Raw genomic sequence first — 16264 nt, 5'->3', positions numbered from 1 at the left:
ATTGGTTTTGTAATGGATTTTCTTTTTTTTTTTTTTTTTAGGACACGTTATTATTTTCATCAAAATATCTGAGACCTGGCTTCAAAAAAGTGTATGGTTAACACTCAAGTGGTCATAACATTCCATAGGGTTGTCAGTTCTTCTATAATTTTGATGCGTTGGATATCTACGTCTTTTAATTACGCATCAAACGATGGGTTGCATGATTGATCCGGATATCATTTTCAAGAAAAATGTCTAAGATCCGGCTTCTCACAAGTAAAACAGTATCACTTCTGAAGTGAATCAGTGCTTATAACTTCTAAAAGGATTTCCAGATCTTCGTTTAGGCTTATTTGAAAGGTATTTCAATTATCCAACAAATGACGGGTTGCATGATGGATCCGGACATCATTTTCATCGATATATCTGACATCCGGCCTTTAAAACTACCAAAATATCACTTAAAGACTCATAACTTTTGATAGGGTAGTCAGATCTTCAATGTTTTATGCTCATTGGAAAGGTCTTTCAAATACCTGAACAGCACTAAGGTATTGTGGGACCAAACGGTCCGAATCGGTTCAGCCAGTCCAGAGTTAACCGAGTGCATATTTTTCTGTGCACAGACTTACAGACATACACACGCACATACAATTGTTCAGAATTTGATTCTGAGTCGATAAGTATACGTGAAGGTGGGTCAAATTGAGACGTTCATTTTTCGAGTTATTTTATAGCCTTTCCTCTGTAAGGTGAGGAAGGCAAAACAAACAAGTCATAATGCTTACCGTAAAACAACAAGACAACTAGATTTCATTTAAAACCGTTTTATCAATTCCTCAAACACAAACACAAACCCGCATCAATCACTCCCTCTAACTCTAACCAAAACCGCCGCGAACTGGTCCGCAAACCGGAGGAATTGTCATTCCTATCAGGCCCCCAACACCGTCCATCGTTTAAAAAGCAATCGTACAAGTCATAAAACTGCCACGGCGATATCGGCCCGACAAAAAAGGTAACACTTGCCGCCTATTAGCGGTGTGACAACGTCCACATGGCTGATTGTCATCAATTTTTAGCCGGACACAAATTCATGCTTGATATTTAGAGGAGAAGAAAACAGGAACATTTAAATTGAAATACTTGTACACATACTTGAAAGAATTTTGGGAAGTGAAAGTGTGTTTGTGTGGTTTGTAGTGGGAGTCAAATTTAGTCAGACTACAGTAAGTCAACGTTAATTGGAATTTTTGGATTGCAATGTTTTACAAAGTTTAAAAATTAGTCTTCAGGTAACTAAATCTTGTTCAAATTGAATAAACTTTTTTAAACAATAGCACAAAGTTACCCTTTTTAACGGTTCGGTCTTATCAGCAGCCAAACGAAAACAAAAATTGCGATTGGCCTCACACTCGGCTGCAACTACACCATACTAACAAGCAGAGTACAGCTGACACCGCAGAATCGTGTCGTTGAGTTCGAGGGGTTTAGAGATTGTAAGTGGACTGAGACCGGTTTTTAGGAGAGTTGCACTAAACTGCTGCTGCTGCTCTCAATCAGGGCGACGAGCGAAATATGTAAAATAAGCAAAACACTAACATAAAAATCAAACTGGAAAACTGACCCATTTTTGAACGGGTTAAGGTTGGTAAAGTTGTTTGTTTTTGTTTGTTGTTAAATTGTTAAATTGTAAAATTGTAAAATTGTAAAATTGTAAAATTGTAAAATTGTAAAATTGTAAAATTGTAAAATTGTAAAATTGTAAAATTGTAAAATTGTAAAATTGTAAAATTGTAAAATTGTAAAATTGTAAAATTGTAAAATTGTAAAATTGTAAAATTGTAAAATTGTTAAATTGTTAAATTGTTAAATTGTTAAATTGTTAAATTGTTAAATTGTTAAATTGTTAAATTGTAAAATTGTAAAATTGTAAAATTGTAAAATTGTAAAATTGTAAAATTGTAAAATTGTAAAATTGTAAAATTGTAAAATTGTAAAATTGTAAAATTGTAAAATTGTAAAATTGTAAAATTGTAAAATTGTAAAATTGTAAAATTGTAAAATTGTTAAATTGTTAAATTGTTAAATTGTTAAATTGTTAAATTGTTAAATTGTTAAATTGTTAAATTGTTAAATTGTTAAATTGTTAAATTGTTAAATTGTTAAATTGTTAAATTGTTAAATTGTTAAATTGTTAAATTGTTAAATTGTTAAATTGTTAAATTGTTAAATTGTTAAATTGTTAAATTGTTAAATTGTTAAATTGTTAAATTGTTAAATTGTTAAATTGTTAAATTGTTAAATTGTTAAATTGTTAAATTGTTAAATTGTTAAATTGTTAAATTGTTAAATTGTTAAATTGTTAAATTGTTAAATTGTTAAATTGTTAAATTGTTAAATTGTTAAATTGTTAAATTGTTAAATTGTTAAATTGTTAAATTGTTAAATTGTTAAATTGTTAAATTGTTAAATTGTTAAATTGTTAAATTGTTAAATTGTTAAATTGTTAAATTGTTAAATTGTTAAATTGTTAAATTGTTAAATTGTTAAATTGTTAAATTGTTAAATTGTTAAATTGTTAAATTGTTAAATTGTTAAATTGTTAAATTGTTAAATTGTTAAATTGTTAAATTGTTAAATTGTTAAATTGTTAAATTGTTAAATTGTTAAATTGTTAAATTGTTAAATTGTTAAATTGTTAAATTGTTAAATTGTTAAATTGTTAAATTGTTAAATTGTTAAATTGTTAAATTGTTAAATTGTTAAATTGTTAAATTGTTAAATTGTTAAATTGTTAAATTGTTAAATTGTTAAATTGTTAAATTGTTAAATTGTTAAATATTTCAATTGAGCGCTTTTCAAATTCTTTAATTGTTGAATTCTGTATATTTCTTAAGCAATACACCAAAAAAAGCAAATTTGACAAGCATGAATGAAAAATATGAACAAATACACATGGAAAATTTACATAGCAAGGTTTGACCCAAAAATAGCAGTTGATTGTAACTAAATGGTCAAAATTAATCTCTTCTAAAAAGTCATCAATTCAAACTAAAAATTCCCTCAGTTTGGGCTTGGCGAATCGTTCGAATTCCTGCGCCTTCCTCGGAATGTGCCAGGTATCATAAATCAGTCTCACCTCCCCAAAGAAACCAAAAAGAACCATATTTGTCGTCCATCCGTGGAACTTGAAACCGTTAAACCGATCGACACGCGTGGCATTATTAGGTTCCCATTAAACTGGTGCTGCACAGTTCAAAAAGCTTGAATGAAATTTAAAATATGCTTTTTTATTAAATTCGTTTTATAGCAAATATAAATAGTTTCAACATTTTTTCTTTTTTCAAATTCAAGTCATAAAAACTTTTGTTCCATGAATTTTTCATCTTTTTCTGTGTATTTTTTATTTAAATGTGCTGACATTGCACCCAACTATAGGCAAAGGTGACTTTGAGGAGATGTTGTATGTGTGTGGAATCAACCGTGAAACGGTCGGAACCGATCCACCTCGCCTCGCCCCTCACCCAGAAGGTGGTGACAGTTGCCTCGGCAAAAGTGTCTCGAGCTCGCCCGTAATGTGATCGATTGTTCTGGGCTGATCAACCGGAAAGCTGTTACAGCAGTTGAGTTCTAGTTGGAAAGGTAGGGTGTTACTTAACAAGATCTAGTTAGGTGGGAACGAACCGTAGTTGGACTAGTTTAAGGTTTATTGCGATTAAAATTTGTGATCTAAATTAGTTTGAAAATTTGTTAAAATAATGCTTTTTTAAACAAAATAAGTTATAGTTAAGAAGGAATAGAAAATATGTTTTGTAATAGCAAAAAAACATCTGGAAAATTACAGCTAGAACTGCTTCTTAAAAAATGTGTGTCCAAATAACTCAAATTCCCTTACAATTTAAGGCTAGACGTCAAGTAAGCAAAACTTGAGTCTCTTTTTCTCGCGTTCTCCGGGTTTTCAAAACTGCGTGATAACGTGAGTTGGGTTGCAAACAGCTGCCGGCTGATGGCGGTATGCATCGACGAGCTGTAATAAAACTTGAAACTAAATATTGCTCGATTGCTGGCGGTGCTGTGGTGGTGTGTGTACCGGTAGATTTGCATTTAAGCTTGAAAATTTATGCTGATTACACTATGAATTGGAACAGGAACACGAAATGGTTTGTTGTAAGTTGTTTGAAAGAATTTTCAAAAAATATGTTTTAACTTATCCAATACCTGGGGACCATCCATAAACCACGTGAACACTTTTTCGAAATCTTGAAATTTTAAGGGCTTATCATACAAAATGGGTATGAGCAATTCTCTACGAAATCGGTCATTTTAGTAGAATTTAATTTTTTGTATTTTTTAATCCGGCTGAAACTTTTGTTGTGCTTTCGGTATGCCCAAAGAAGCCATTTTGCATCATTAGTTTGTCCATATAATTTTCCTTACAAATTTGGCAGCTGTCCATACAAAAATGATGCATGAAAATTTAAAAATATAAAAAAAAAACAAAATTTGATCGATTTGGTGTCTTCGGCAAAGTTGTAGGTATGCAGAAGGACTACACTGAAAAAAATTATACACAAAATTGGTGATTTTTAATTTCACTTTTTGTCACTAAAACTTGATTTGCCAAAAAACTATTTTTTTATTTTCTGATATGTTTTGGAAGACATCATATGACAACTTTTCAGAAATTTCCAGGTTGTGCAAAAAGTCTTTGACCGAGTTATACATTTTTTAATCAATACTGATTATTTTAAAAAAAATCGAAATATTGGTCGCAAAAATTTTTCAGCTTCATTTTTCGATGTAAAATCAAATTTGCAATCAAAAAGTACTAAAGTGAAATTAAAATAAAGTGCACCGTTTTCAAGTTTAAGCCATTTTTAGGTATTTTTTTTTTTTAAAGTCGCAGTTTTTCATTTTTTTAAATTAGTTAACATTAGGGTTAGTGAAATTTCACTATTTCGCGGACAGCGTGAATTCCGCGAAATTTATCTTTATCCGCGAAATCCCGTAAAATTTTATGTTTGTGGAAAATTTAACGATTTTTCTCAAAATATTTTATCAAACTCAAATAGGAATAAAAATTATGTGAATATCCTTGTTCAATTTGTGGGTTTGTGAATTTTGATGATTTCGGACGGTGTGAAATTCTTGAATTTTATAAATTTCAATGAATAATTTTTTTCTTCAAATAACATCAATATATCAACCATAAAGACAATTTACGTAAATTTTAAAAGTTTTCAATTGAAGAGCTTGATATGAACCATTTGAAGAATTCTTGACTTTTTTTGATAAGGTCCTATAAACAAATGTAAACATTGAGTGTATCCCTTTCACACCTTATGTCAAAGTCGATCGGAGTAAGCGGGATACACTCAATGTTTACATTTGTTTATAGGACCTTATCAAAAAAAAGTCAAGAATTGTTTAATTTTTTCAATTTTTAAGAACTATCAAAATTTAGTAATATTTTTTTCGCATTAGTGAAAACAATACTTTTTGTTTGAAATGTAAAATTTAAAAAGAAATTAAGCTTTGTTTTATCCAAAATTTAATGAAGAATATTTTTTATCTTTGAAAACACCTTTTAAAAACATTTTAGATTCTGATTCCTGTTTAATTTTAATGTTATTTGATTTTTTGGGTGGATGATTCCCGTGAAAGTAAAAAAAAATATGTGCTGCTATTTTTTTTGTTTTCTGTTCTCATTTTGAATAAAAATTTCGATTTCATTACAAATTATGTTATTTTTGCCTATTGTTTTTTTAAATTTTGTTTATGAAAATAGAGATGAAATCCTTAAAAATTATTTTGAATGGGCTAAATGTCGCAGAAAATTCAAACTATTTTACTCATTTTGGCTGGACAATATGGTTGAATCTTGCTTTGATATGAAATTCAATAAAATGTTTATCTAATCTAATCTAATCTAACACAAACGCAGCCAGTCCGATGAAAGCATGCTGGAAAGTCTTGCGATTAGATTACGCCCCAAGCACTTTTCTTGTCAGTATTAATAATTGCAGTACATCCGAGAACACCCGAAAATGTATTGCAAAAATTAAAGCGGCCAGCCCTACTGCGTTGTGTTTACCGCAGAGAGGATTCTGAGAACGGATCACATTTCACAGAATCAACAGGGGAGGAAGGATGCGTGGACATACCGTACCAAACGCTCCAATTTATGATTACATTAGTTGTGTAGAATGTGTCAAGTGTGATGATATATAATAATACAATAAATAAAATGTATAATATAATATAAAAATATGTAATTGGAAAGTCCTCACCGAATTCCTTGACGATGATCCTTCAATGATACTGAGCACTATGTTGCACCACCGAAAAATTAGCTCAACAGTGACCACTAAGCTTCGTTATTTCTCACGCTTTTCTATTGATTGCAAAACATTCAACATATCGAATTTCACAAAAAAAAAAAACAAGAATAGCGACCCCCTGTACAGAAACAAGATCGCGTCGCTTCAACTTGCATCCAAGTTACGACAAAAACTTCTGTGCAACTCATGCCCATTGAAAAAATTGTATTCGGAACGGAGGGAAACTGAAACGCCGTAGCATCGATTGTCAAAAGAATGAAAGTCAAAATGCAAACATTCACCAAAAAACATCTTATTCTGAGGATTAATCGTAATACAGGGCAAAAACTCCACTTGATTCATAAAGTATGAATCACAAACTCAATGCTTAACATTAAAACAATACTGCAATGTTTCGAAAACATTGAATAAATCGAATCGAAATAAAGAGCACTAAACGAACAAACCGACCCGTTTCGTATGCACGGAAAACACCTGATATGAAATTCAATAAAATGTTTATTGATAAAACAGAAGCAAATCAGCGAAAACGTTTTTGCTTTATTCGTCGAATATTGGAAAAGTAGTTCAATAAATGATAATACGCATGCCCTACATTTTGTTTTAAAATATAAATAGAGCTCATCGATAAACCAGATGGAAACTATTTTGAAAATTTTGAGATTTTTGTTGTGTCACGTTCAAATTTAGAGAAGATTTTTTTAGTTTATTGAAGAATAATATATAAAGAAGCATAAAAAGTAGATTCTGTTATTTAAACAAAAGATTTTCAGAGTTATTTTAACATTTTTCACGTTCCTCGAAATTTCCGTGAAATTTGGTGTTTTGAAAATGAGATCCCCGTGAAATTTGCTATTTTCAGGCGTGAAAAATCACTAAGCCTAGTTAACATGTTTGCCCACTTTTGAAAAAAATATTTTTGAAGAGCTGAGAAAATTCTCTATATTTTGCTTTTATGAACTTTGTTGATACGACCCTTAGTTGCTGAGAAATTGCCATGCAAGTGTTTAAAAACAGGAAAATTGATGTTTTCTAAGTCTCACCCAAACAAACCACCATTTTCTAATGTCGATATCTCAGCAACTAATGGTCCGATTTTAAATGTTAAATTATGAAACATTTGTAAAATTTTCGAAAACAAAATTTTAAAATTTTTTAAGTCTAGACTAACATTTCAAAAGGGCCAAACATTTTTTTTATTGCTGTATTTTTGCTTTTTTTTTGTATTTTTGTATTTTTGTATTTTTGTATTTTTGTATTTTTGTATTTTTGTATTTTTGTATTTTTGTATTTTTGTATTTTTGTATTTTTGTATTTTTGTATTTTTGTATTTTTGTATTTTTGTATTTAAAACCCTGTTGAAACAGTCTAAATACAAACTAACCAAAATTCCTTGCAAGAAAGGCGATAAACAAATAAACCAAAGCCTGGTCAACTGGTAATTCAGTCAGTCACCTTAAGAACAGATAAGCACGTAATAAAAATGTCTCAACTTTGAGAAAATTAGATTCAAATATTATGTCTTAGCTAGAGGTGGGCAAAAAAAGAGCGAGCCGCTCAAAGAGCCGGTTCACTGAAAAGAGCGAACGAACCGTGGCTCACAAAAAAAGAACCGCGGTTCTTTTTCAAACTATGGTTTTTTTCAAAGAATCCTTTCAAGATGGCATGATTTTTGTTATGAATATTATTTATTGAATTTCCAAAAAAAAAAGGGTTAAATTTGTTTTTGAGAATTGATAATGCATTTTCTAATGTTTCAAAGCTTTTAAAGATAAATCCCAAAAGTAAATGATTTTCTAAACAAAATGAAAAAACTTTTCATTGTACAACTGTTTTCAATTAAAGTATTACCAGAATACAAATTTGAGTATTTCAAATTGCATAATTTGAAAAATATTACCAAAATCTACTGAATAGTTTAGAGATTTTGGAAAAAATATCCTTTTGTCCGATTTAACTTAAGCGTTTATAGAAAAGAGTTCACAGATTATTTTCTTCAAATAAAATATCAGTATAAGTTCAATTCTTTAAGAAATAAACGCAATTTTAAAATTAATAGCAGTTTTTCCACATTTTGATCCAGAAGTTTGGATGCCATTCAATTACTCAAATGTTTAAGTTCGAATAGAAATCTTGACATAGAGATATAAAATAATTTATAAAAGTCCAATGTGAAATAACTTATAAAATCACACGAATCTTAGAAAAACCCGTTTTATCCAAATTTTAAAAAAGAGCGAAAGAACCGTTCAAAAGAGCGGCTCTTTTAAATGAGCGAACGAAAATGAGCGGCTCCTAAAAAAGAGCGGTTTTGCCCACCTCTAGTCTTAGCGTTAGAACGATAAGGGTAATTTTAAAATAGGATTAAAAATATCATGTCTTCTCTAATTTAAGCTTGTATTAATATTTCTGTAGGCTCATCACCAGAATCTCCTCTAAACATCTTCAAAGTCAGCTGTTTGACCATGAAGTGCCCGGCGTCGTCGTCGTTGTCTTCATCGTTGTAGTGTACTACTGCAAGGTACACTTGATGAGTTTAAATTGATTTCAATTCGCCGCACGCTTGACAGCCATACATGTAGGGTTCACAGCATAACCAGAGGAATGAGCCAAAGCCACGTTTAAAGTCTTCACGTTCTACAAAGGTAGCAGCCCGACAGTAGTAAGCCCGAATCAATTTTCAAGCTCGCATGCCGTCCTCTGTATGTTAATCAAACTATCGAAAGGCAGCGAAATGAATGAATAAACAGCAGCTTATGATGGCGAGTGGGGATCAGGAGATTTTCTGGGTTGGAATTGTCTGGTCAGCCCTTAACATTCATGACATTTGACCTGCAGCACGATTTGAATAGCAAACAGTCGACGGGGAGAGTTCATCTTGAGGTTAAATCGATGAGTTTGAAAGGGAATATTTGGTTGAGTTTTTGAGAAATTAACACCGTTTTCTAACACAACTGATAACATCTGTTGAGTACGTACCTTAAATTGCAACACACGCTCGTTCAACTACCAAGTCAACAAGATCTTCGTCGAGCACTTCACCTGGTTTAGCAGTTATCTCTACGTCTTCACCTTTTTTTTTGCAAAATCTCACAACTACACATAATCGACCAAGCTCACCATGAAACTCACTTCAAACAGACTTTTCGGTTTTATTTATTTTCGCTATTTTCGATCTGTATTTCATCAAACAGCTCAAGAGATTCGTGATTTAGATTTCTGCCGCGCTTGGACTCGAACTCGTCTCGCCAGAGCACTTATTTCTTATGATTTGCAAAAATCTTCCGTGCGAATTCGCTACACCACTACCACCATCTCCAGCTTTAAAACGGCGCAGAAGAGGCTCACTAAAACATTCCACACGAAGGGGAAGGAGCGGCCAAGCCGCGCGGAGGTCCCAACTGTTGCACAGTACAGCCAGTACTGGTTTTTGGAGCTCTTGAAACCTCTGAAATGAAGCAGAAAAAACTGGAATTACTTCAAATGAAGCGTCATTTATGGATGGACCCCCGATCTTCTTGCACGCAAACCTCAAGCAATTCAGCGTTGAAAGAGAGTACAAGTAAAGAGTTGTGACTGACTTTGGGGTCTCTCTCACTTATGTGGTGGGAAAGTTGCCCCCACGCCGGCCGGTTGTTGAGGACCGGTTTCTGCGGGTTGGCGTTGCCAAAAAAGGAACAATTAAACTGGGTAGCGCGCGCAAAAAAAAAAAATGCAGTTTTGCGAAAGGTGATATTCATAAATCAATCGCTGGAAGCCTTACGAAAGGCGATCGACGTCGTCGAAAGAAGCAAGTTTGCGTTTGCGAAAGGAAGTTGATGGATGTGTCCCAGAGCACGTGGTTTGCGTTATGAATGCTACTTGCGTTGTTGCTGTTATCTAGGCGAAGTGATTCAGCGACGACTCTATGAGTCGCGAAATGATGTAAGAGCAGTAACACGAGACTCGCGAACTAATTGTGAAAAGTTCTCGTTGTGTTGCAAACGAGTTTCAATGATGTTCTGACATAGTAATTTATTCTTAAAAATATTATATTTATTCATAAAAATCCAATAACACCCTTACCAATCTCAAACCTGCAAAAATTTTGGTTGTATCAACTAAATTAGAGCAGACGCGTACACAAAAATTATATAATAATCTATTGTTTTAATATTTTTTTATTTAAATACGGTTTTATAATTTTAATTTCTGAATAAATCCCACATATTCAAAACTCGGTTAAAACTTAACTTTTAAAATGTTTAGCGATTTGCAACTTTTTACAAATTTGTTTCTTGTCTTATTTTGCACATTTTGATGAGTAAATGACTCATAAAACACATCATTTGACAAGTTTCGTGAACTGTTATTATAAAGTTTCCAATAGAAAATGAAGGTATTTAAAACAAAAAACTTAATAAAGACAACTCAGAAATTTCTTGATGAAACATTTCGCTCATAGAAGCATTGAAAAGCTGAGAAAATTTCCTATAAGACACATTTTAAAGAAGTGATGACTATTTTTTCCTGAAAAGGTTGTACTAGAAAACACGCCGTGTCAACCAATCAGGATGCTCCGGGTTGCATTCGACATGTATTTTTCTACACTTTTACTGCAAATATTAATGTCGGGGCCAGGTGCCCTACCGGTTCCGGAAATCCGGAACATCCGAAAAGTTAATTTTTTACTGTTTTTCACGTATATGTGATACCACTTACGATGGTTGACTTGGTTGACTTACAAAAAAACACAAATCACGATCGACAGAACCTATCTGGGGTATTACTGGCCAGTTCCGGGTAACCTGGAACCGGTTCCCGAGTACCGAATGAACGGCCAATTTGACTTTTATGGTGAAAACCCATCATGTTGCACATCAAACTTCATAACATTGAAAAATACGTCAATTTACGATCATGCCGATCCGGATGTGGCCACCGGAGATCGGTGGAACCGGTTCCGATGGGTTGTATGGTATTTAATATTATTCTAGGATTATTTTGCATGACTATTCATGGTAGAAGAAAGCTTATCAGTTCACAATTGGATAAATCCGACACTTTTTCCAAAAATCCGGATCTTCCGGTGGTCTGTACTCCGGCCACCGGTCCGTGCAGTGCGATTTTTCATCGGATTATTGTTCCTATCACCCTATCATCCGAAATATCAAACTTCATACATCATCCGAAATATCAAACTTCATATCCTACAAAATTAATTATAATTAATTTAGCAAACTTTACAAAAAAATGCTTTTATTTTTGGATTGATACACTGAAACCCTGATGGTTTGACACCAACTGTTGTCAAATGATCGGGGTCACTTTGTAGTTTGACACCGCTTTTACACGGAGTTCATACACACTACCAAACGTTTGGTATGATAGTAAGTGTGTTATTTTAAGCTTCTGTGCCAATTTTGAGCGAAATTGGTTGAGAATAACCCATTGATACTCGAGCCTGAAGCTTGCAAAAAAAAAAAATCAATCAAATTTTATTTTTGTTTTTGCAATTCCGTCGGGGAATTACTTACTTCTCCTGTCATTTTTGAACGACCAAATAGCCTACTTTTCTGTACCAAAAATAACAGAATCGAATAGCAACACTTTTCAGCACTTGTTTCGAAAAGTAACACTTTTCAACATTTTTTGTATTTAAACGATTTATTGAAAAAATACATGAAAATTTGACTTAAAATTTCACTCAAAGGGTTTTTTTAAGATTTGCAAAAAATGTTGTATGGAACTCGTTGCAAAACTTGATTTTTTTCAGCACTCGTCGTATTTATCCAACTCGGTGAACCTCGTTGGATAAATGTACGACTCGTGCTGAAAAAACCTTCTTTTTGCTACTTGTTGCATAAACTACAATTCACATCGCTTGTACCTTTCCGGGATCGAGTTTTACAGCTTTGGCATGTTCAACAAAGTTGTAGAACATTAAATTTCTAAAGAATCTAACTTTTTGAATATTTGGATTGGAGCAGCGATCAAATTGTAAAAAAATTTGGTTTTTCAAACCCACCCAAGATAATCTTATTCTACACCCTCGAATGGGTAAATTTTGACTGATTTTGCTAATATTTGGCCCAGAGTCCCAAAACAGCTCTAGGAAGAATATTCAGCTTGTGGAGCGAGGTTTTGAAAAAAAGTCCCATAGTTATTCTGGGCAGCCTTTTGTGGAATTAAATTTTCATCAAACAGTTATGTTATATTTATATGGTAACATTTTGGTTTTTGCAAAAAAAAAACTTTAAATTTTAAAAAAATTTATACTCGTCGACTAATTTTTTGCTCATACAGAGATAACTCTTTTTACGCGGAGTCGTTACGTTTTGCAATTTGTCGATTCCTCTGGAATTTTTTCGCTTTTTGTAGCATGCAATAGATTTTTTTTCGCTTTTTGTAGCTTGCAATTCTCCACCAAAACCGGAAATGGATTTTATTCATATTTTTTATTTGGTTCAAACTTTGCGGGGGCCTTCCCTATGACCAAAAAGCTATTTTGTATCATTGGTTCAACCATACAAGACTCCATATAATTTTGGCAACTGTCCATATAAAAGTGGTACGTAATTATTTGAAAATCTGTTACTTCAAATCAAATCAATTTTCCAATCAAAAAGTACTTTACAGATATTTTGATAAAGTGCACCTTATTCAAGATATGTATAACCAAAAAAAAGAAACATTTGTAAAATGTTCTGATCTATTCGAAAAAAAATATTTTTTAAATTTTGGAATCAAGACTAAAATTTTAAAAGGTAAAACATTCAATATTACGCCTCATTTCTCAAAAACCGGAAGCCGCGAATCACGCGATTTTCCAATTAGAAAAAATGCTATAAGAACCTCTCTTCTTAACCGATACAAGTCGTTATTCTCCTTTAGAGTTGCTTATTATTTATCTAACAAGAATATGAATGAAGAAGATGATGAATGGAATGTTCCCATCATCTTGAATTTCTCTTCATTTCAGGTAAGGAATTACTTGAGGTGGTTCAATGAAATCTCATTACAGAAGCTAAGTTGATATCCACGCATTGAAGTCACCTTTTGTATCGATTCGCAGTCGATATGTCGACGCAGCAACCGGAAACACGCCGAATTACGCGCCAAAACTCGCTCTCACTTGGCTCACTTGCAACGTAATTTCGTTCCACAAAAATATTCTGATGCCACGACTTCTTCCAACAAAACACAACAACTACACTTCTGAATCTTCTTCTCGTTCAACTTCTTCCTCAAGAAGATTCTTCTTTTCCACCTTTTTGTGTTACTTTTGTTGTTTGATTGTGTTGATAATTGCCCTCCTGATATGCTGCTGCAAGCAGTAAAGAGATGCAACAACTATGTGCACACACACGCACACAAACCCACTCCCGCACACGTGGATCCGTTAGTGACTGCGATTAACTAGCGCGCGACTACCGGTTTTACGCGTCCAAACGACGGCACGGCCAAACTGAGACTGAAAATGAAAAGCAAAGCAAACGGCCGAGAGCTGGAAATGTTACGCTACGTACGCTCTCAAACACATGCAAACATGGAGGTGCACTCACACAGATAGGAGGACGGTGAGTGTCAGTTTGTTTACAAAAAGTTATGCTGCCTGAGTGCGGAGTGGAGCGGCCACTGATGATGCTACCGATGGTTCAAGACTGAAAAAATCAAATTGAAATTTCTTGTGTTGCATGAAAAGTTTAGTGAAATTAGAGCAAAAATACATTAAATTTAAAATTTCTTTCATTTCGTGATCTTTGAAAACGCTGAAATTGTTAACAAAATTGGGTATCAGTTCCAAGATGGCGGTGAAACTATGTACAACGGTAAAAATAACGATTAAAAACTTTTTCACTATTTCACGCAGAAAAATGAGGCATATTTGAATCAACAAAACGTTTTGTTGATTTGAAAATCATGATTTTTGTTGAATCAACGGTAAACGTCAAAGCAGCTTTTTCAAAACAACAAAAGACTTTTGTGGAATTGAGAAAATCAAGGTTTGTTTCAACGCAAAATCGGCGTTGATTATATTCAACAAAAATTTTGTTGATTCAAACCTCGTACAGGCTGATTCTACAAAACATTTTTCTGCTTGTTTTCATTTTCACGCGAAAAAAAATGGACAAGACAACATTTTTTCAATGTATAAAATATGGTCCTCTTAGAACGATCTGTCAAGTAGGACCTTTTTTGTCAAGGAGGGCCGCGAAGTTATTTTTTTTTATTTATTTGAAAATCAATTTTAAATGCATTGCGGTCGAACAAATGGTCATTGTATTCAGAAAAGTATGCTTTAACGTTGTGAACAATAATATCACTCATTTTGGCTCGATTTTAGGAACCAAATGGCCTGGGTCCAATCCCAGTCGACCCCGGCTATAGATTTTCTTGAGACTAGGAATGCTTGATCACGCACTACCGTCGGACGGAGAAGTAAATTTTGGTCCCGGCACGAATGTCAAGTCAGGTTGTTATGTCATTTCAGGTGTAGGAGTCGTCTCCCTGGAGTTGGTACAGACCGAGGTACAGACTATAAAGTACCAGACCAAACCTGCCTCGGTGGAGTCACTTTTCGACAGTTGGACTCGCAATCCAAAGGTCGTCAGTTCGCATCGTTTGGGTGCTCTCCCCATCCCATCCTTTGGACGTCTAGGATTGAGTAGCAATCTTGCAATAGAGACCGGTTTTCGAATGTTAAATTTAATTCCGTCTCAAAATTCTGCCAGCCGTTGAAGTTGCACTCAAAGAGATCTGGTAGCTGTTAGTTGTACCAACCATAGAAACTTTAGATTCACCCACGATTCACCTTTTTTAATGCTGTACCATGCAAATGGCGAATTCGCTCTGTTTTTTTTTTTCAATAAAGCCCCAATGGTTTGGCATAATTTTGTGACATCATGACTGATTTTTGCTGCACACAAAGAAGTGCCAGTAGGAAGTGGGTTCATTGGAGAAAGAATGGCTCGACGACGGATTTATTGGTTATGGTTCTGGTAATTGGGTACTAAAGCCCTTTGTCAATTTTTATGTACAACGGTAAAAAACACGATTAAAAACCATTTCTGATCACTTTTTTTCATTTTAATGTAAAAAAAATATGACAAGACAACATTTTTTCGATGGATCAACTATGGTTCCCTTGGAACGAGCTGTCAAGTAGGAGCTTTTCTGTCAAGAAGGACCGCGAGGTTAATTTTTCAAAATTGATTTAAAAATCCATTTTAAACTCTTTGTGGTCGTACAAAGGGTCATTGTACTCAGAAAAATAAGCTTTATCGCTGCAAACAATAATATCAGCAATCTAAGCTTCATTTTAGGACCCAATTCCGAGAATAATTACAAAAGGTTTGATAGTTAAAATATGTTATGAAAATATCAATAGAAAAAGAAAATCAACAAACCACATTTGCTTTTTACAATAATTTCCCTAATGATCGATTACAATACTTGCTGCTTCTGGCGAACAGTAAAATGGTTCCACTTTGACAGTTCAAAACGGTTCCGCTTTTGAGCCGCTCTATTCACTCCCAGATGTTGACCAATAATTCTTTTTGATTTAGAGTTGGATATTGTCTCTGTTTTTTGTTCGTTTGAAAGTGTGAACTATTTCGATAAACGTTTATTTTTTTTTTGTTTTTTCTTATATGATAAACGTGTAATGGAAAAAATCGAGGAAAAATTCACAGCATGCAACTGAGAAAAACGCTTGATCTTTATTCAAATCCTATATCTTTCTTTAGTAAGATAGGCAAATAATCTTGCAAATAATTAAGTTCTATAAAAAATATCAACCTATTTCTTTCTTTAATTAAGTATGCTATAAGATGTATATTACTTTATCATAATAAAAATCATTTTTAAATCAAAAGTAAAAAGAAAATCTGGAGCAACATTTGAAAAGGGCGCATAAGCATTTTGACAGCCAGGACGATTTTGCAAATTCCGAGCCA

The 16264-nt window shown here is 33.2% G+C and overlaps 1 protein-coding gene across 3 annotated transcripts in view; it reads right to left on the bottom strand.

The window, feature by feature from the left end:
* The window catches only part of LOC120432411 (protein gone early), a 205885-nt gene extending 192094 nt beyond the window's left edge, over positions 1–13791 (bottom strand). The window contains exons 1-2 of one of the 3 annotated variants that reach the window (XM_039597623.2): positions 13362–13791; positions 9306–9794 (exon numbers count right to left, since the gene is read on the bottom strand). The gene's annotated coding sequence lies outside the window, so the exon portion shown is untranslated. The remainder of the gene's footprint in view (positions 1–9305; positions 9795–13361) is intronic. The other 2 variants (XM_039597628.2, XM_052706359.1) reach the window with 2 other exon arrangements.
* Positions 13792–16264: the final 2473 nt, after the last annotated feature.

This window comes from Culex pipiens, chromosome 1 (genome assembly GCF_016801865.2).
Source record: "Culex pipiens pallens isolate TS chromosome 1, TS_CPP_V2, whole genome shotgun sequence".
Lineage (NCBI taxonomy): Eukaryota > Metazoa > Arthropoda > Insecta > Diptera > Culicidae > Culex > Culex pipiens.
Note: the sequence above shows the minus strand (reverse complement) of the source record. Positions and strands in the feature narration are given on the sequence as shown.